The 21,309-nt window shown below is 44.3% G+C and overlaps 1 long non-coding RNA gene across 1 annotated transcript in view; it reads left to right on the top strand.

Moving 5' to 3' along the window:
* Nucleotides 1-21,054, top strand: part of LOC115323668 — a 40,460-nt gene extending 19,406 nt beyond the window's left edge. The window contains exons 2-6 of the long non-coding RNA XR_006077744.1: nt 4,970-5,031; nt 5,103-5,213; nt 17,805-17,831; nt 20,291-20,365; nt 20,913-21,054. This is a non-coding gene — a long non-coding RNA (uncharacterized LOC115323668). The remainder of the gene's footprint in view (nt 1-4,969; nt 5,032-5,102; nt 5,214-17,804; nt 17,832-20,290; nt 20,366-20,912) is intronic.
* Nucleotides 21,055-21,309: the final 255 nt, after the last annotated feature.

Raw genomic sequence — 21,309 nt, 5'->3', positions numbered from 1 at the left:
GCGGGTACAACAGGAAGCGGTGAGCGAGGGAGTGCGGGAACACCGCTAGGAGAAACAACCGGAGCGGTCGGTTTGGGAAATGTGGCCACCGCGTCGGACAGACAGTCATCATCTAAATCTGTTTCTTCCACCGCGGGTACAACAAGAAGCGGTGAGCAAGGGAGTGCGGGAACACCGCTGGGAGAAACAACCGGAACGGTCGGTTTGGGAGGGATCCCATAGTTCGGCGTCAGCTATCCCCGTGCGAGTGAAGCGCTCGGTGCGCCGAACATAATGTGGCCACCGCGTCGGACTGAGAGTCATCATCTAAATCTGTTTCTTCCACCGCGGGTACAACAAGAAGCGGTGAGCGAGGGAGTGCGGGAACACCGGTTTTTGAAGCAACCGGAGCGGTCGGTTTGGGAGGGATCCCATACTTCGGCGTCATCTATCCCCGTGCGAGTGAAGCGCTCGGTGCGCCGACATAATGTGGTCACCGCGTCGGACAGAAAGTCATCACCTAAATCTGGTTCTTCCACCGCGGGTACAACAAGAAGCGGTGAGCGAGGGAGTGCGGGAACACCGCTGGGAGAAACCGGAGCGGTCGGTTTGGGAGGGACCCCATAGTTCGGCGTCATCTATCCCCGTGCGAGTGAAGCGCTCGGTGCGCCGAACATAGTGTGGCCACCGCGTCGGACACAGAGTCATCACCTAAATCTGTTTCTTCCACCGCGGGTACAACAAGAAGCGGTGAGCAAGGGAGTGCGGGAACACCGTTGGGAGAAACAACCGGAGCGGTCGGTTTGGGAGGGATCCCATAGTTCGGCGTCAGCCATCCCCGTGCGAGTGAAGCGCTCGGTGCGCCGAACATAATGTGGCCACCGCGTCGGACAGAGAGTCATCACCTAAATCTGTTTCTTCCACCGCGGGTACAACAAGAAGCGGTGAGCGAAAGAGTGCGGGAACACCGGTTTTTGAAGCAACCGGAGCGGTCGGTTTGGGAGGGATCCCATACTTCGGCGTCATCTATCCCCGTGCGAGTGAAGCGCTCGGTGCGCCGAACATAATGTGGTCACCGCGTCGGATAGAAAGTCATCACCTAAATCTGTTTCTTCCACCGCGGGTACAACAAGAAGCGGTGAGCGAGGGAGTGCGGGAACACCGCTGGGAGAAACCGGAGCGGTCGGTTTGGGAGGGACCCCATAGTTCGGCGTCATTTATACCCGTGCGAGTGAAGCACTCGGTGCGCCGAACATAGTGTGGCCACCGCGTCGGACAGAGAGTCATCAGATAAATCTGTTTCTTCCACCGCGGGTACAACAAGAAGCGGTGGGCGAGGGAGTGCGGGAACACCGCTGGGAGAAACAACCGGAGCGGTCGGTTTGGGAGGGATCCCATACTTCGGCGTCATCTATCCCCGTGCGAGTGAAGCGCTCGGTGCGCCGAAAATAATGTGGTCGCCGCGTTGGACAGAGAGTCATCACCTAAATGTTTCTTCCACCGTGCTCTGGTAACAGTATTCAGCGACACTAGCGACCCCTATAGGTCGCCGGAGTCGCGAAATAGTCTACCCTTGGTATGGAACGCGAGCTTGAGCTCCCCGTGCTCCGAGCTCCGGCGAACTAACACACTCGGCCACTGGAATCTCGGTAAAACCTAGGATCCAGTGACTTCAGGTAAAACGTCTGCGTGTATGAGAATAAGAAATAAACCAAGGTTTGGTTGGCTTGAGCCATACAATATGAGTCAAACTGTCAACTGAAATTGAAACGTTTCATTGAAATCATTGGCGAGGATAGCGTACGAGTGGTTGCTATGTTAACGTTCTGAACTGTATATAGGCCGAATGTTTTATAAAGTTAAATTTTCTGGAGTCCTTAAGTTCATATAATCTCGCTCGTCACGCCAATCTTTCAATGCATATGGCCAATATCTTCAAAACATAATTTACTATCTCTCTCTCTCTCTCTCTCTCAATGCATATATTAAAATGCAAATATTCTTATCAGTTAACGCAATGAAAATTGGCAGAACCCCCCCTGCCCCCCCCCAGGCACTGCATTTCACGAACTTCATAAACCTTTAATATCTAAGTTTAAAAAAAAGCACAAGGAGGGGCTGCCGATTGACAAACCCCACGTGCATGCAGCGTCATTGAGTTTCCTTTTATTCTAAACTATTCTAAGTCTGATAAAATTAAAACGTTTTGGCTGGCATCAGGACAATTTCGACAAAACCCTTTCGTTGAGTTAGGCAGTTCTAATGGGATCTAAATGTCCTGCAAAGATTCCGCACTCTCAGGAAAATGCAGGCTCACCAAAAGCTCTAGCTGAAGGGTGCTCTTGTATAATAGTAAATCTTTTTGCGAATTAAAAAAAAAAGTCCCCTAGAATATTTACCGTGAAAATCCGCACGGCTAGGTATCAACGCCGATATCAAATAAAAATGCAATCTCCAAATATCGCTGTACCTCAAATCTTCATTAAGACACCCTGCGCGATCCTAAGCTTTATTCAGCGCATATTCGCTGTTTTCTGAATTAGCATTAACCGGGTCCGCAGTCACAGTATCCTTCCTCGTCCCCATTTGTTTTCTTTTTTGCATTTTGCCGCATTTTAAAGCTATATGTTTGATTGCACAGCTTGAAATGTCGCAAGCGGCGGCCTGTGCAAATATTGGACGGTGCCGCGTAATTGATACTTCAGCCGCGAGTACCCGGAGCTGGATTTCCATCGTGGTCCCATTATCTTGGTCTGAACGAAATGAAGAGCTGCTGTGTGTTTCTCGGTCTTATGTTCGCCTGGATATTGGACTCTACCGCAAGAGCGTATCAGTGTAGTGGTGGGTATTCCGGATTTTCGTATTCACCGAAAAGCATAGAAAACCGTATTTTTTTGACAAAGCGACGAGAAAGAAATTATCCGCCTGAAATGAAATCAGGTTTTTGGCTGACAAGGTTAAAACCTCCATTTTAACAGGTTTTTGGCGTTTATCGAAAGAGAGTACGGAGTTGATCTGAATGTACCTGGTACAATTGAGAAAATGAAGTCCGACTTTTCGACCCAGATAAATAAGCTATACTTTGCAGAAAGTTGAAACTCCGTGAGAATGTGACGCTAGCGGGGGTGATAGAATGCGAAAGTTGTAGTACATGGCGCTACCTGGCTCAAAAGTGAAAATAGAAAGACGAGGTTTCTCTATGAGCCGACGTCCAGCTAAGACTAATATCGTCAAAACAAGACGTGACATTGTGGTACTGCTTTGTCATTCTTGATGCGCTTGCACGTAACTTTTTTGTCCAGCCCATCCTTCATCATGAAATGAATAAATACATTTTTTTAAGCTAGCCCGGTTCTGCTGTTTATGGTTTAGGTCACAAAAAAGCCGATTTTATAACCTTGGCAAGCAATATTTCTTTACTATGTTTTTGTAATGGTGGAATAAACACCTTGAGCCTGAGGCACAAACTGGCAAGAAGAGGACATTTGTGGAGCTGAGTGTTTTCGCATTTTGTTTTTTCTTGTATCTAGACAAGACTTACCTAATTTTATTTATTTATTTACACATACTACTGCCAAGGCAGTAGTATGTATAAAGCCAAGGCAGGAGATGGCACACAGGGCAACACACAAGAAGAAAACTATATTACACGCTAGTGAAAGAAAAAACATCTAGGACTGCACATCTAAGAAATAACGCTGTAATGATAAAGCAAATTCCTGAACGGACGAGACATTGGTAATGTTGGCAGGGAGACTATTCCATTCGTTAATGGTTCCTGCAAAAAAGTAGTTTTTTAAACATTGGGTTCTGCTGTAAGGTACCACAATTGTGTTGGAGTGCTTATGTCGTGTGTGACGGGATTTGTCAAATTGCATAAATCTGTCGAATGAAAGGCGAGATGAGTCATATACAATGGTATACAAAAGCGTTAGACGATAAGTTTGCGCCAGGTTGAAAAAAGCTCAATTTTCGACCTGTTGTACAAATCAGTGATAGAGCTCATTCTTCTGCATTCGTTGTAAATGAAACGCAGTGCTTTCTTCTATACCCCCTCGAGTCGATCAATATTAAGTTTAGTCGCAGGGTCCCAAACAACATCCGCGTATTCTAAAACAGGTCGTATTAGAGTCGTGTAGATTGCAAGCTTTGTTGCAGGGGTACAGTGCTTCAGCCGCCTCTTCAGTGACCCTATAGCTTTGCTGATGTCTTCTGAGCAGTCCAGGATATGTGGCTATTCCAGCTGAAGTTCGAAGAGATAATGACACCTAAGTATTTGAATTCGTGCGCAACTTGTAAAGGGGAATTTTGTACACAGTAGTTAAATACCAAGGGTGACCTTTTGCGCGTTACTCTCATTTGTACATTTTTCGAGCTGTTTATCACCTTTTGCCATTCGTTACACCATTGAGAAATTGATCACAGGCACTTGTTTAAATTAAGTTGGTCATTGCTTGAAGCTATTTCAGTATAAGAAGCACACAGTCATCTGCAAAAAACCGGCAGTGCATATGCTCATCAACCGTGAAATCGTTTAGAAAAACAAGAAAGAGCAGTGGGCCCAGCACCGATCCTTGTTGAATAAATATCAGGGCCGAACAAACCATGTAAAAAAAGAAAGCAAACAGCTTCCCAAAAAGATGGGTTTGCGGGATCATGTTATACGCTGTCTAGAGTGGGTCCAAGAACAAAGATGTCGTTTTCAGCTCAGAAGTTCTTGGCAGTTTTGTGGAAGGTGCCGGCGCCTGGGTTTGGAAAGTGCGTCCCTTGCAGGAGTGTTCGCGCAAACGTATAGTTGGCCGGACCGGGCTACACTTCCCCGTCTGTACCTTCCAAGCCGCTGCACATACCGTACGAAACTCCGTTTCGTAAATTTGTAAGTGTTCCGTATCGAACCTTGTCAAATAAAAGTACGATCTACTTTATGTGATGAAGGCAAGTTTAAAATTGTGCAAAGCACAAAACAGAAGCGAGACTCATGGATTTGCAGAGGTGACTGACGCCGTTCTGGAGCAAGCTTTGCACTGTGTCCACAAGATCTTGGAACCCAATGTGAGTATCTGTAGATGTTTCTCTCGCTATAAGTTGAAGTCGGAAATCTGATGACGTATACTTCCGTGCAGATGACAGAAGAGTTCGAGAAGAGCAAGGCTTCCAAGGGCTCCGGAATGACAGACCTCGAGTACGTCAAGAAGGAGTGGGAGAAGCCCTGCACATCTGAAGACAACAGCATCGTACGGACACCCTTTATTTGTCGTATTTCCTCACCATGTGCGTTGTATATCATGTACGCACAGTTGGGTTGTTGCAACAAACCAAGCAGAGATTCCTCGTGCCAATATATGAACCGTTTTACATTTTTAGCACAGAATTCGGGCTGAATTGTGTGCGACAAGAGTAACACTCGAGTGTGACAAAAAACGTTACACACACGCCAAGGCAACAAAAATCATGCACATAGCCCAAAGCAGAGGATGCAAAAGCAACCAAAGTATACTTAGTCCTAACCATTCGCAGATGACCATAATCACGCACAATTATTCGAAACGAGCGAGATTCACTTAGGGGCTCAGCGGGAGCCGAAACCCGGACCAGGTACAATCTGCTCGGCGCCACAAGAGGGTGACGAAACGGAGCACAATCACCCGGACTAAGTACGACTTTCTACCGACGGTTGCCTGCGGTAGAGCTCGACTGTCCGCAGCGAGTGATCCTTAGTCCAGCATACTTATTACGCAGGCGGCCATCAAATGCGAGTGATACTTTGTCCATCATAATTTCTGCGCTGGCGACCGTTGGCGGCGAGCAGGGTGTCGAACCGGAACCGAACCGAACCGAAAACCGGAACAGAACCGTTATTTTTAGCCGAACCGGAACTGAACCGAACCGAAATCTTCGCCGCCATCTTGGAACTGAACCGGAACTGAACCGGAAAAAAATATAACGGTAACCGGTTCAAAACGGTTCGTGGTATTTTTTTTTTGTTAGTATTACAAATTTATTATTTGGGAATAAAAAAACTGGCAGCTGTGTTCCTATATTGATCAAATCGTCATATACAGAATTGCAATGTATAATAAATCCTGGTTTTCTGCGGCGCTTTCTTATTGGCACTGTGATTAGCCATGTGTCACATCGTCACGTGACGTCATGATGTCAGGACATGCTGTCAAGTAATGTCACATCACGTGACGTCACGTGACTCACCGCGTAGATTCAAATTAAGGACGTCGCTAGATCTATTAACGTTGTTGATACCGTGACGTCACATGACATCACAACTTCGCACTGAGAGTCGCGTGACACAATGATGTACCCGATTGTCATGATCCCGAGTCGAATGCTCTGGTTCATGACAACCAGCATCGCCAAACATTCGGGTGACGGCTCGTGTTCAACTCAAAGATTATGATGGGCCCGAGTCCCACTAGAACTAGAAACAGAAACAAACGACAGCGACAAGCCTCAGACACATGCAGCATGTTCGCGATGGTACCTTTATCCGGCTTTGAGTTGTTCGGTGCTCGAGAAGTTAGCACAAGCGTTTACAAGCCTGCAAATGGTACCATCGTGTGCATGATACTCATGTTTGAGCATAGCCTTCTTTATTCTACGAAGCCTGTCAAATCGCGAAATACTCTGGTTTAAGGCTAGCCGCTGTCGTTTGTTTCTGTTTGTCGCTTTAGTGGGGCTCGGGCATTGTAGCCCAACTAAAACTATATCTGAAGATCAGCCCATGCTCTCTGCTTTGCCAACCCTGCGTATGACTATGATAAACACTGACGGTGTGTATATTAGGATCAGATCGCGTGGCTGATAGTTCTAATTGCGAGTTGAGGAGGGGAAAGCAATTTCATTTCTTTCTTTCGACTGTCTTCCATTTCGCGGAGGGGCAAACTAATGGATGCTTTTGTAAGTTATCAACGTCAGGGATTACATTTTAGCGGTATTTATTGAACTTAAGGTAAAAAAAAATGCTGCACGACCCATTTTACATGTATGCACACCCTTGAGGCTCCCAAACATGTTTTCGTTATTGCTGAACTGCCTCAAAAAGTTGTCCCGAGAGTAGAAGTGTTAAAGGGTCTAAATGTGACGTATTAGTCCGACGTTACATGAAACTATTAGTGTGTACGGGAGGGATACCTGAAAAGAAAGATCCTAGTGGCCTCAGGGGGATAGCAGCCGCTCTAAGTCTCACAGGAGTGTCGTTCTCAAGTTTTCCAAGTTTCGACCGCCCTGTATTTTGTTTAAACTTCACAGTGTGGTGCAAAGTAAAAGCAAGGAAGAATTACTGTTAACAAGTGACACAAATACAATTGTCGAGTGAACACCACTCAATACGGAGCAGGCAATCCCTGAGGAACAAAAAGTATCTTGAGGAGCAACTAAAAAAAAAAAAAAAAGGGAGTGGGGAGGGGAGTAGTTTTAAAGCATACTGTGTCGTAAGGATTCCTCTGCCCCGCATTTTCGGCGCAGACTACAAAGCGTGGCCTGGAAACGGTAGTGACAGATGGGCAGTTGGTAAAACTTTTATTTGTAAAAACACTCTTGCCAGAAAGCACGTTTTCGTCGTGCGAGTTACTCGCGCCGTGCCTAACGCCGATGCACCAACAAGAAAAATGTGTGCCTCTCGAATACACAGCTTGCACTGAGCGCGAAACTTTTGCAGCGTGCATTTTGCCCCACCGAATTTGATATTCTCAGCAAGAACAACTCGCAATGACAACCAGTATCTAGTGCGATTACGTCACGCGCAAACCATGTTAAATACTTCAGCTTTCTGGTGAAGTGCGACGTTCGCAACACCAGCAGTAGACGTCCAAGGTGTAAAGTTGTGTAGTATTTATAGCAGTCTCGCGATGATATACGGCAGCCTAATGAGATGTTGGAGCACATGACTGATAAAGAACAGAGTCGTGAAGTAAGGTTCCTAAACAAGTGCACGTAGAATCTAAGATAACATTAGCCTCCCGAAGTAGTATCTCGCGGCGTTTCGAGCTGAGGTAAGCTGATGCCCAAAAGTGATTTATATTAGGATTTATAAAATCTTCGTTTGCCCTGCGCGGAATCTATGTTTAATTAGGAATATCATTTTATGCATTTCTATGCATCTCTTTTTGCAGTAAAGCGTTGTGTAAGGGATTATTTAGAAAAAATTGCGTGTCATCTCCTTATTTCGGCCCATTTCGTGTATTTGCCATCCGATATATCATGTGACCACAGTGTTTTTTGGCATACCCTGCAACCCAGTATTTTACACTGCAAAACAGCTAACAAAAGCACGTTGCCGAAGACTCAACAGCTGGCGTATTTTCGAGTATCGTCCTTCCGTGTCGGTCTCAGGCGGTTATGTGAACTTCATAAAGTCAAATTTATCGATGATAATAAAAATATACTTAATTCCTGTCTGAATATTTGGCAGCATAAATAGAAGATCCTCACCTCAAAGATATATAAGTAAATGCACCTTTAAATTATCTGAAAGATGTTCTGCAAATCTTTTTCGGCGCTTTTATCCTCTATAGACACGTTATAGGTGATTTGGAAAAGGTTTAAATATTTTTTTTTTATTTTGAAGCTAATTTAAATACCTATATGTTCCTCACGCATATATAACTTCTCAAATATATAGAAGTTTATTATCGCCTTTTTTATGTGTTTTTATTATCGCGTTTTTTTACTGGAACGAATGGTGGAACTATGACGATTGCACACTTAAACTCTCAGAAAGTGTCCGATTAAGTAGCTTCCGAATTGAGTAGAGCACGAAATACCACTCTGTTCTATTTAACAAAAATCATCAATTAGCGAGGGTGATGCTCATTTGCAAATTAAATTGACCGGCATTTTGTCAAGAGCAAACCACAACATCCAGGCTATGCCAGTTTATCCAATATAAGATAATGTACACATGGGTAAGCACTGTTTTAGGTCAGATTCGATCTGAGTACGAAGGTCCCCATAGATTAGAGTGAACTATTTCAGCCACTCCTTTTCGCATGACTCGTCGCCCGCATCATGGTGCTGAGAGCAAACAATGCTAGTTAGAAAAACAAGCATTGCAACTGTCGCTTAGTGTTTCTATAAAATATAGACTGGAAGGACTTGTCCCGTGACTTTCGTGACATTTTGAAAATTATATTGCCTTAAGCTCAGTCGTCTCGTCATCATATATATATATATATTGTGAAAGGTATTCCGTAAAACACATTTTATGGTATATATGGCGACGAGGTGCCCATTTCATGATTTTATTCACTGTAATTAATTCCTTAGTTCAAGGGCAAAACCACGATTCAACATCTGATACTGCGATACAAAGTTGTACCAATCACGGGTATTTTAGGCAACCTACTTCACTTCGCGAAAACATTTCGATTCAGGTACAATGTATGTGACTCTGGTAAACGAAAAGATGTTGAGTCGTATAAACTCGTCGTTTTGTATGTTAATGTAAATTTTCTTTTCTTGTTGTGTAGGAATAAATAACAGAATTTTATAATGTTTGTACCTGAAAATAAAACTGGATTGAACAAACGATAAAAAAAAGAAGAAAACTATATACTGTAAAGACTTATTTTTCGTGGGCTCAATATTTCGCGATTTAGGTCAAAGCTGAAGTTTTGGAATAATTCGCGGGTTGTAATTTTCTCGACCGCGGTGGAATCTCAATATAAATTTCAATGTGTTTACATTTTACCGAAATTTTTCGCGGGACCCATTTTTCGCGAATTGCAGGCGATTCGCGAAATTCTCAAGAAGAGGTCCTCGCAAAAATCAGATCGTTTACAGCAGTTAGTTTCACGGCCTAAATAGTGCCTATTGACAGAACAACGCGGAAAATAAATTCTCAATTTAGCGGTTCAAACCGGTTCGAACCGGTTTGAACCGTTATTTTTTGCGCCCGGAACTGAACCGGAACTGAACCGAAAGCCGTGAACCCGAACCCGAACCGAACCGATAAAATTATCGGTTCGACACTCTGGCGGCGAGTCATACTTAGTCCAGCATATTTAGTCCGCAGGTGACTGTCGGCGGAGAGTCATACTTAGCTCGGCATACATTTGTTTGTTGATACTGTTAGTCCAGAGGGGCTGATACAGGGTCGAGTTTTAGCACTTAATACGATAGAAAACAAATGTACATATTGGGCCAATATTTTGGCCGCATGCACTCGAATTTAGACACACGACCCACAATAATGCCTAAAAAATGTTGAACACCAAATCAAGCCAAGCACGACCACACTGCTCACAACTCAAAATTGATCACAAAAAGTTAATTTGCTCAAACATGTAAAAAAGCAAAAAAATAAATTCAGAATAAAGTCTGGCCTGCACGGTGCATCATAGACCATTCCAAGAAAGAGGTCGTGGCATGTGTCATTTTTAGTGTTCGGACGTATGACGCGTGATTTGCTCGCTTTCCGAAGAGGTGAACATGCACGTGCTGGGCTGAGGACTTGTAAGTTGTGAATATTGGAATGGTGTATAGGGCGCTATAGGGTGGGGGGGGCAGGCGAGCACATTATTTTCAAATTGCTTTAGAGAGTTAATTTTCACTATATCACAGGGAAAAGAGTTCCAATCCTTTAAAGTGGGGTTCACACTGCTTATTCATAAAAAAAAAAAAAAAGGGAGTCTGAATACAGATTCGAACGTGAGTCACCGCGAGATCCGTGCTTCGAATGCCGCATGGCAATGAGTTCAAAGAGAAACTTTGACCGCGGCATTCTAATCACGGATATGGCGGTAACTCGTGTTTGCAGACTGTCTTTTGTATGATGTATGAGCAGTGTGACCCCGACTTAAGAGTGTGATTTGATCTGGATGGCTGTTTCTCACTAGACGAGACGTCAGTGGCTTTATGTAACGTTCATCGTCGAAGTTGAAAAAATGTTGATGCAATGAATAAAGGAATTTTAACCTAGCTATTTTCGTCAATCTTCAAGATGCAGCAAGTTAGGTATTTTTAGCATTTCACTAACATAGTTTGTTGTTCTGTACTTTGACATTATAAACCTTGTTGCTCTTTTTTGAACCCGTTCAATCCTGTCAGTTTTATGCTGTCTAAATGGGTCCCATACTACACTTGCATACTCCTATGTGTGACGTACTAGCGTTAAATAGGCAGTTAATTTAACTTCTGAGGGAGCGAGTTTCAGTTTCCATTTTAGTGACCATAGTCTTTTTTTCAGCTGAATTGCAGAGATTGTTTATATGCATTTTCCAGCTTAGATCCTCAGTTACAGTAAGTTTTAAATATTTAATCTAACTCACGCGCGTCAACGATACACCATGAAATGCATAATCAAATGGTAAGGTGTTTTTAGTTTTGTTTGTTATCCTTGCAAACACGTTTTTATAAGTTGATTTTTATTTCCCATTGCACGCACCAGTTGCTAATAACTTTTAATGCTGCGTTCAACCTTGCCCGGTCCCCTTGACTTGAGATTCTTGAATAAATTAAATAAATCGCCGGCAAACAGGTGAACTGTCAGGTTTGTGTCATATTTATCTGCCATATCATTTATGTAGCTTAGGAACAAAACAGGACCCAGCACTGATCCTTGAGGGAAACCGATGATCCGTTTAGAATTCCAGATTTTACGCCAATTACATCTACAAACTGTGTTCTCTGGTTAATGTAAGACTGGATTTACGTTAGAATATTCAAATTAGCGCCAAGATTAAGTAGTTTTGTAAGATGTTCAGCGGGCTAGAAACGGTCGAACACTTTCGATAGGTCGAGGCATATTGCATCTACCGGCCGTTTTTCATTGAGGATTTTTGCTAAGCCATGGACGGATTCAACAAGCTGTCGCCTAAAACCATGCTATTTAGGATTAAAATATTTAAATCCAAAGAAAAGCTATACAAGCTTTTAGATTTTACGTGTTCTAGTATCTTCCAGCACGTGCAGGTAATCAAAATGGGTCCGTAATTTTTCACACTGCACCTATTCCCGTACCTCTGGATAGGTACGACTCTTGCCATGAGCCAATCGGAGGTCAAACTGTGCTGCACTAGTGACGCGTTGAAAATTACCAGCAAATATTTTGATATTCATTGCGCGTATCGCTTCAGAAATTCATTAGTAAGACCATCGGGGCCGGTTGACTTTTTTGTATCAGTGGTAAATAGATGTAAAACAAAATTCCTTGTTCTCATGAATAATATTTTCCATGACTGTTGGCTCCGCACTGCCCGCCTCAGTTGGGAGAGAAGACCCCAAGGGAACAAACACAGAATGGAAGTACTCGTTATACCTCTCAACAGCTTCTGAATAGTCGGTAATAATTTTTTTCATCAGCGACGACATGCTGAAAGCTTTCGTGCGATAAAGCAAGATGGCGCCAAAACCGCTGGGGTGAGCTCCTCATAAACTAAGTTAGTGTCTTAGCCCACAGGCAACCTTCGGCGCGCGCGGCTGGCTCCCGAATGACAAAGCATATAACTTCTTACGTGGACTTACTTCATGGGACGAATCACGATGTACGAAGGGTTAGCGCAGCGGGCGCATGACGTCCTAATTTCAGACGGAAATCAATAGATACAGTAAAGGGCGCGATAAAGATGCTCCCCTTGCAGATTACTTTAGTTACCACAAGGGGTTATTCCCAATCCAAGAGCACTAAGAACTCAAGGCCTCACACGCACCCACAAAAGAAGCCGCATTAAAGTATGCTGGGGACACTATACACTTCTGAACAAATTTAGACCTGTCCCGATCATTATAATACACCAGGAGAACACAACAGTTTGTCGTGTGTTCGGTGCATCAGAAACCACCTTTACCTCCCCATAACCAAGCATAACTGAACGCAGGCATAATGCACGCAGGACACGTTCTGTGCCTCCTGGGCTTACCGTAACAAAGACAAGCTTATACTTGTAACGTAAATGGTATATGGACCGAAAATTCATTCAGTCGTTGGAAATTGCGTAAGTTAAAAACCGGGGCTGTGTTTCTGTGGTGCTTAGTTGCAGACAACGTCAAAATGCGGCAGCATAGCTCGTCTTCAATGAAGACTACATATTTCGCTGATTATAGTTGCGATAATTCTTACAGTGTGTAACTATGGGTACGGGATTCTTGGGAGAAGAGTGTGTTGACTCAAGTGATGGATGAAGAAAGAATAAACAAGTAACACTGGGACAACACAACCACATTTTTCAACTAGCAACAGAGAATTAAAAATACCCACAGCAAGCAGCCGACTAAACCCAGGAGGGAAAGGGGGGAGAAGGGGACAGAAGGGGAGATAAAAAACGCGAAGAGCAAGATATTAGAAATTCAACCTCAGTTTTCGTCAGCAGGAGGGAAGGGTTTGACACGTTGTTGTTTGCTGTGGTCATGGCGAATGACTCTATGATCTCCCTGCCGAATCTGCTGTTATGCACCCCCCCCCCCCCCCCCCCCCCAGGATTTTTGTTTCATCAAAGAGGGCATGACAAAGCAAACACGAACGGGCATGTATGACTATGGGATGATAGGAATCTGGAGAGGCCTTAGAAACTTTGTTGTGATGTTCCCGGAGTCTGTGATTGGTACATCTGCCGGTCTGACCCATGTATTGATGGCCGCAACTCAAGGGAATGAAGTAAAATAGAGCAGGGAGATCATAGAGTCATTCGCCATGACCACAGCAAACAACGTGGTCAAACCCTTTCCTCCATGCTGACGAAAACTGAGGTTGAATTTCTAAAATCCGAGATAAACGCACCTCTCTGACTCGCTCTTCGCGTTTCTTATCTCCCCTTCTCCCCCCTTTCCTCCTGGGTTTAGTCGGCTGCTCGCTGTGGGAATTTTTAATCGTCTGTTGCTAGTTGAAAGATGTGGTTATGTTGTCCCAGTGTTAATCGTTTATTCTTTCTTCATTCATAATTATAGGTACGGTCTTTTGGCGGCTTTTCTTTTCTTCACAGGACTTTCCGTCATATCATAACGAACCCGCCTTGCTTCTCTATCCCTCGCCCGAGACGTAGCTCCCCCTCCTCCGGTGTTCTCTTTGGCGCGTCGAGCCAACATCAGGTGTTAATCGAGCACGGTCGTGCTCAGCCCGTTGCCGCTTATGTTTAGCTATTTGCTCCTCAATTCACTCCCTCATCTTGCGAGGCATTGTGAAGACTGCGGCATATCCAGTGAGCGCCTCATCCCGCGACTCGCGCTTGACTCTTCTCCAATCTGACAGCGCATGAGCGCGATAAGAATAGGAGGACGCCACGTGTACCTCGCTCTCCCTGCATGTGCAAGCGTTGCGTTGTAACGACCAGAATTTAACAAATGCTACCAAATAAGAAAAAAAAAAAAAAAAAAAAAAAACAGCGAGCGTTGCTGTCTTTTGTCTTATTTTGGCCCCGGCTATTTTTCGGTAATTTTCATTAAAATTCCCTATTTGAAGCTTGTCTTTCACCGAGAGAGGATTTGACTCCAAAATATTCCGCTGTCGGTAAACCGGCGACAGGTACAAGGTCTGTCTGGAAGGTATCCAGCCATTTACTAATTTCTAAAATGTAGGCACCCTAACACGATAGCGCCTAAACATCTTTAAAAGTCACCTTAAAGGCTACACACATATTCCAGCGTCCCGTTTACACTTTCCAAAACCTTCGGCGAAGCTCTCTTTCGTGATCGCCATCAGCTGCATCGTCGATTTCTTTGTAATCTCGTTAGCTATCTCAAATCTTCGGCCTATCAACTGCGATTTCAACTTTGAAAAAAGCTAGAAGTCGCAGGGAGCCATGTCTGGTCTCTAGGGGGCTGGCGCCCGGGCCGGCAGCCGGAACCCAACAGATACCTGATAACGTTGCGTAGTCTCAGAACTGCCTTCACGTATGCCACCTCGCAGTGCACACGAAACACCAGCCCCCCCTCCCCTTTACTCCCCGGCATCGGCTGTACCACTTACGAAGGCGAGCGGTGTCGCGCTACAATGACCATGCAGCCCCGGAGGCAGAGAGGTATCCACCTCTTGTGTCATTCGGACCGCATGTGCCACTAAAAGGCCCATTTACACAAAAGCGTTTCCATACGTTTTCTTACGTTACGTATACTCCTTGAGCTGGTTTCCACGCTTCATGCAAAGCACAGATATCTCGGCGACTCTCGACGTAAGCCGACGTAGGCTTTCGTAACAAAACCGAAGGCCAGTTTGCGCTTTCCACTTTTCTCCCGCTTCCTCCTCTCCCTCATTCTACCTCTCTCCCATTCTACCATTTCCATGAGGATCTTCTGCCTTGCAGAATCTGGAGTCTGGTCGTCGGCCTTAACGCATCGTAAAAAAACGGCGCTGCGTGAACCAGCAGGGTGACCGCAGTGGGGTAGAACCGGCCTTCCTCATTGGTGAAGCCGATGAAAGGCTGATCAATGATCGGTTTTCCGAGTACAGTCAACAGGTTGGTGCCGCACGGCGCGAACTGCGAGCAGTCACTTGTGAGAGCGCACCACCCAGAGAGGAGCTTTCGACTAAAATGTATTGCACTTTGGTCATGTCGTAATTTGGCCAACCGATGTTAATTTTTCTATGTCAGGCGAACCCGAGAAGATTCTTCTTTTTTTCTGAAACAGGGACTTGACATAGTCGCTGACAGCCATTGCTGACAACTTAAGAAAGGCAGGGCTAGTTCCCTACCTCACTATCGCGGACAATGCAGAGAGCGAGTTCGTCTGCTTCTAGCACAGGGGTCACGATGATGTCAGAACGCCGAGCTCTCATTGGCTGACTGAGAAAAAAAGAAATAGTGGGTTGACCTCGAGGCATCTAGCATTGGGGTCTACAAACTATGTTTCCAATCAAAGCCAATCAGAGCTCGGCATCATTCTGACATCACCGCAACTGCTGCACAAGAAGCAGACGACTTGCTTCCGCGCATACGAGCTGAAACAGTCCTTCGTGCTCCTTTAGCGTATCTGAGAATTTCTCAGAGATATTGTGGTTTGAACTACGTATTGAATACAAAGATGAAGACTTGAGATCATTTCACCAATTGAGATATAATACATATTTTGAGAATCGCAAACGGGAAAAGAAAAAAAAAGAAAGAAAGAAAGAGAGAAGAAGCCGGATTGGGTCTTTTAGTGTGTGTTGTCGGCCATCTTCACGATTATTGTTTCGTCATTGGTGCTTCGGCCTTCTTATCAACCAAAACCTCATTGGCTGAGGTGAGATAATCAGATACTTAGAGCACGCCGCGCCTTGCGCTTCTTAAAATGTCGGTGCCTTAAAAAATCTCATTTGTATGAGAAATTGTTGTGTCCAATAAACACATATGAATCATACAATACATATAAGAATATATACGAACCATATAAGAATTATATAAGAACATATAGGAACCATATAAAAACTTAAGTGAAGTTTCTAATAAGATTCTAATAAGTTTCTCATATGGTTCTTATATGTTTTTTTTTTCATATCTTATGTAGATTTTATATATTTCTTATATGGTTCTTATATGTTCTTATATACCTTGCATGATTCATATGCGTTTATTGGACACAAGAAATTTCGCATACACATGGCTTTTTCACTAGGGTGACCATATATAATTCGAGCTGAACGCTTGTCGTGCTTGTAGCGGATCACCTGCCTCAGTTTCTCAAGTAGGACGGAGTTTTGAAACGATTTTCCAACTTTTTCCTGTTTAGCTTTCCTCCTCAACTCATAAATCGCACATTGTACAAAACAGTTCAAGAAGACGGAAAGGTGCGAGTCCCCTCTTGTTCGGACTCTCGTTTGTGAACCCGGTCCCGGACACAGCCATTCTCCCCCTGAAGATTAGCCCGTTGCTCAAAATTCAGACAAAAGTTGCTTTCCCCACCCCGTTCACCCCGAAGCTGACAGTGCTGTGGAAGCTACGTGCTCGTTGGGCCCGGCCGCACTTTTGCTACGTGATCACACTCTCTCACGCATACCCACGCGCAGAGAATCAGGTAGGGGATGAAAGGGAGGCGGCTGATTGGTCCGGAAAGCGCGTAGCTTCCACCACAATGTCAGCTTAGGGGTGAAGGAATAAGTGAGGTCCGGTGTCGTGTGACGTGCGTTTGGGCCCGGTGACGCGCTGCGGGGGCCGCGGATGTATCACAGTGAAAAGGCAGAAGCTTACGAAGGGAAGGAGGTACGAAATAGTCCGCTGTGTTTTCGAATTTTCGTACCGAAAGTCAGGCTTTTGACATCCTACATTTTTTCTTTTGGTCCACTGAACGATATGCTATTAGTAAAATTCCAATCTAAATTGATTTATCCCAGCCCAAAATTGTTTCATGGGCCCTTTAAACATCACACTAGACTTTATTCCCCAAAAAATGCTTATATTAATCAGACGCATTTTACTCGGAAGCCTGACATTTCAACTATATTAATACAGTGGAAACTAAACTTATAGTCACGTCATTTGTACCGTTTCCTCGGTTACAAACATTCATTTTCCCTCTTCTTACCCATTGAAACACTCTGGTTATAAATACGCAAACGTGACCTATCGTCCAGTCCAAGCGTTGCAAGGCGACACTTCTGACGCGCAGTTACACAAGTGACAGGGTGGGAAGCACCCTTTCGTTTCCTCGCCTGGTGTGTCTCATGTCGGCTGTTGATTGGTTGGCAGTCATTTAATTGCACTTCTAATCTGCCATGAAAATGCACGCTCGCAGGCCAGATTGTTTACATCTTATTCTGAATCGTATTCGGTCAGGAAACAAAACTAAAAATTCAGGTTCGAGCCTTAGTTCTAAAGGCACTTTGGAGTACTTTTTTCTCCAATGGGCATGGTGACGATAACCGGGTTATTGGCATTTCATACATTTTGTCTTGGTCATTCCAGCGCCGCCTTTTGGTTCCAACCCAAAATGTGAGTACACACATGATTCATTATTTCCTCTCGATTCAAAACTGTACTCTCAGGACGCATATACAGAAATTTTCTTCTGAACTACGAAATCAATGGGATGTATATAGAGAATTCTTAAGCTACTACCTTCATGGTTAAAAATGAAATATATTATTCTTTATGTTACTCAAACATATCATACGGTGCATTGGTATGGGGTGCTACAACTATGACGAACTATAATAAAATAATAGTCTTTCAAAAACGAATACTTCGCATGCTCGACAATTTTCAGAGTAACTTACGAGACTTACGTACGGACCCACTGTTTGAAAAATACACTATGCTAAAGGCTAATAAAATATATTACTTTAAAATGCTTCAGCTAATCAAAAAAGAGAAGCTATACCTAATCCCAACGAATGTTAGCTCAGAACATGCACCGAGAAAAAATATCTGGAAAAGACCTAAAGTAAGAACCAACTATGTCATGCAACAATTGGATTATCACGTTTTCTCCTTGTTAAACAAAATTGAAAAGGCAAACTTTCAGTGTTCCTTTTAGAATTTAAGAGAAATATTAAAAAAACTCCTTGTGGAAAGTGTTGTCGCTTATGAATGAGTAACAAAACATGAAAAAAAATCCTTATTGATATAACTAGTATTCTTTTCTCAATCGCGTTAAATCTGGTACAAGTGTTCATTACGAATTTGTTTTGTTCTGCATGTGCATTTGCAGATATCCTGTTTTGCGCTGTACTGTAAAGGGAGGTAGAGGCCTCGTCAAGCTGAAATGACAGCTTTTTTTTCCAACCTCCCTCCCCCGCCTTGTTTGGAGAAAAAAAAAAAAAAAGATCAAAATAATCGAGATTTTCGCCCGGTCAGCGTACTACCTATGGCTTGTCTGGTTTGCGTCTGTGCTTACAGCTTGCTTCATGCTAAGCACACTTAATGCCTCGTGATAATTGAAAATGAGCGCGTTGGTGAATAGATACAAATACTTGAAAGGATAAAATATCGAGGACGGGGACGGAAACAGGACTTCTTTGCCGTCCTCGACGTTTTATCCCTTCAAGTACTCGTTTCGGATACCTCGTGATTTGTTACTTTGCCTTCTGATCGGCAAGTACTGCAATCTTGTCAGTTGCGAAGCGATAATAGGGAGTTGTAGTAGATCGTTTTTCTCCTCCGCTACGGTATCCGTGAAGAAAACGCCGCAGCTGCGCATGCGCGCCGCCAGCCTTGTCTGCAGTGTTCAAGGTCTTGTGTCGGATTACGGAGCGCTATGCGGGTGCTTAGCGGGCTGTGGAAACGGTCTACTAAAACTCCCCGATGAGATGCCGAAGAATCGCTACGCCCTATACATTTAAGCTCTCAGTGACTGCAGCCGTGTGACGCACGGTTTAACATTAGCTCGTCAAAAGAAGAAAGAAAAGCGGCGTTAGAATGGAGAAGTTATTTTTTTTAGAGCGCAGCTCTTAGGCGCCCGTTTCCGGCTTGAGCGGCGTCGGCGTCGCCGTCGGCGTAACCAAGGTCACCTCAAGGTCACGTGACCCCTCTCAAGGTCACCCCAAGGTCACGTGACCCCCGAGGTCACGTGACCCCTCCCAAGGTAACCCTGGTCACGTGACCCCCCCCCCCCGGTCACGTGATCCCTCCCAAGGTCACGTGACCCCCAAGGTCTCGTGACCCCCCGAGGTCACGTGGCCCCCTCACCGAGGTCACGTGACCCCCTCCCCCGAGGTCAGGTGACCCCCCCCCCCCCCCGGAGCATATTAATTTGAGGGGAGGAGGAGGAGAAGGAGGAGGAGGAGGGGTCTACCCTCCCCTCAGTACCCTTCCCTCCTCCTCCTCAAGAGCTGCGCTCCAATTCGGCAATACAGGGAGTTGTAAACGGCTTTCACTTTTTTTTATATTCCAAATTAAGTGAATCAAGACTCGAACGTCACTTGGCTGAAATAAAGCAGGTAACAGAGAAGATACAGACGAGTTTGCGGAGCCTTTACGTCTCTGAAAGCCTGCCCCATTCGCGTTTTAACCTACACACCCGGAAGGCCGAAAGATCTAGCAGTGTGTGCTGCTGCTCAGTCCAAGGGTTTACGCCAATCGTTCCTCGACAGACAAGTGCACATGTATAATATGGGCATTTTATTAATCTGACTGGTCGTAGATATTCATACGCACGATGTTGTTGATGACCGATAGTTTCTCTGTGTCCTTACTTTTTTTCGTGTGTGTGTGTTACAATGTGCCTCAACATTTCTTAAATCTTGAGAATTACTCTATAAGATGCGCGAGTTGAGAAAAGCTAATCTCGAGAAGGCCTGGAATCCGCAGAAACTGGACTAGAAAACGAAGTGTTTGTTACATTAATTATGTTTTACGTGAGAGCAATGATGCGATGCCCTCAAATAACAAAGAATGTAAGCAAGCTTCGACGGCTGTTTACAATATATAAATCTGGCGATGTGCATTACTAGGAGGACATGAAACCAAAGTCGATCTACATCGTGGAAGCCTGTCTGAATGGAACGATCTACAGCTTTCGCAGAGAAGTGAGTTACTCGATTCCTCGAAAAAGAAGCTCGAAATGTGCGCAGAGCTGTAGAGTATGGACAGCGGAAAGGAGATAAGATCGTCTCAAATGTTCTCCAAGAGTTAGGCTTTTACTCCAGTTTTCTATAGTTTTTTTGCTTATATTCTCAATTTTTTGACTCCACAATAAAAAATAAATAAAAATATTATCTTAAAAAAAAGGGTAACCAGGATTTCCATAATCACATTGTAACGGCACGATCCAAAATGTAAATTGCCCAGTGCTGCCAGTATTTTCAAAACCACCATTTATTTTCTCTATCTCTCTGTCTGCCCAGTGATATTTCAGGAAGAAGCAAGAACTACCAAAATGTCGTCGGCTAAGTCCCGCTATATCAATCTGTAAACCTTCTTTTTTTTTTTTTTTCATCTAAGTTGCAGGTACTGTTGTCTGAAAACCTCACGAGCTCCGTGCTATGCCTGCAAAGACATGTCTAGCTTGCTTCGCCATAGTATCTCTCTTTACGTCGAGTGTTTCACGACTGACATGTTCCATTTCTCTTTCAGGGCAAACTATGAAGGCTGCTCGGTTTCCCAACGCCTTTCCTACGTATACTCTCACCGAACGAAAGAGAATATTAAAACAAAATTGCAACACCTGCGCACATATACAGGACAAGGCTAAAGGGCATAGTGAACAAGAACAATAAAAAGCGACATTATAATACTGCGATCAGAATATTGATTTTGTGTACGTTCCGTCTCTTATTATGCAACACTATATACGCGACATATTACGCGGCCACTCGGGATACTTTTAAAACTACGTTTACATTTCTATACGCCATCGAGAATGTCGATAAGCAGCGTCCTACCCGGTGTTGGCGGTAACGCGAAGCAAGTAACGGCGTTAGCGGTAACGTATAGTAAAGTACTCACGTTTTTAAAACTCACGAGTAACACT

The sequence above is a fragment of the Ixodes scapularis genome, unplaced genomic scaffold (assembly GCF_016920785.2).
Source record: "Ixodes scapularis isolate PalLabHiFi unplaced genomic scaffold, ASM1692078v2 PGA_scaffold1__304_contigs__length_218370807, whole genome shotgun sequence".
NCBI classification, from domain to species: domain Eukaryota; kingdom Metazoa; phylum Arthropoda; class Arachnida; order Ixodida; family Ixodidae; genus Ixodes; species Ixodes scapularis.
Note: the sequence above shows the minus strand (reverse complement) of the source record. Positions and strands in the feature narration are given on the sequence as shown.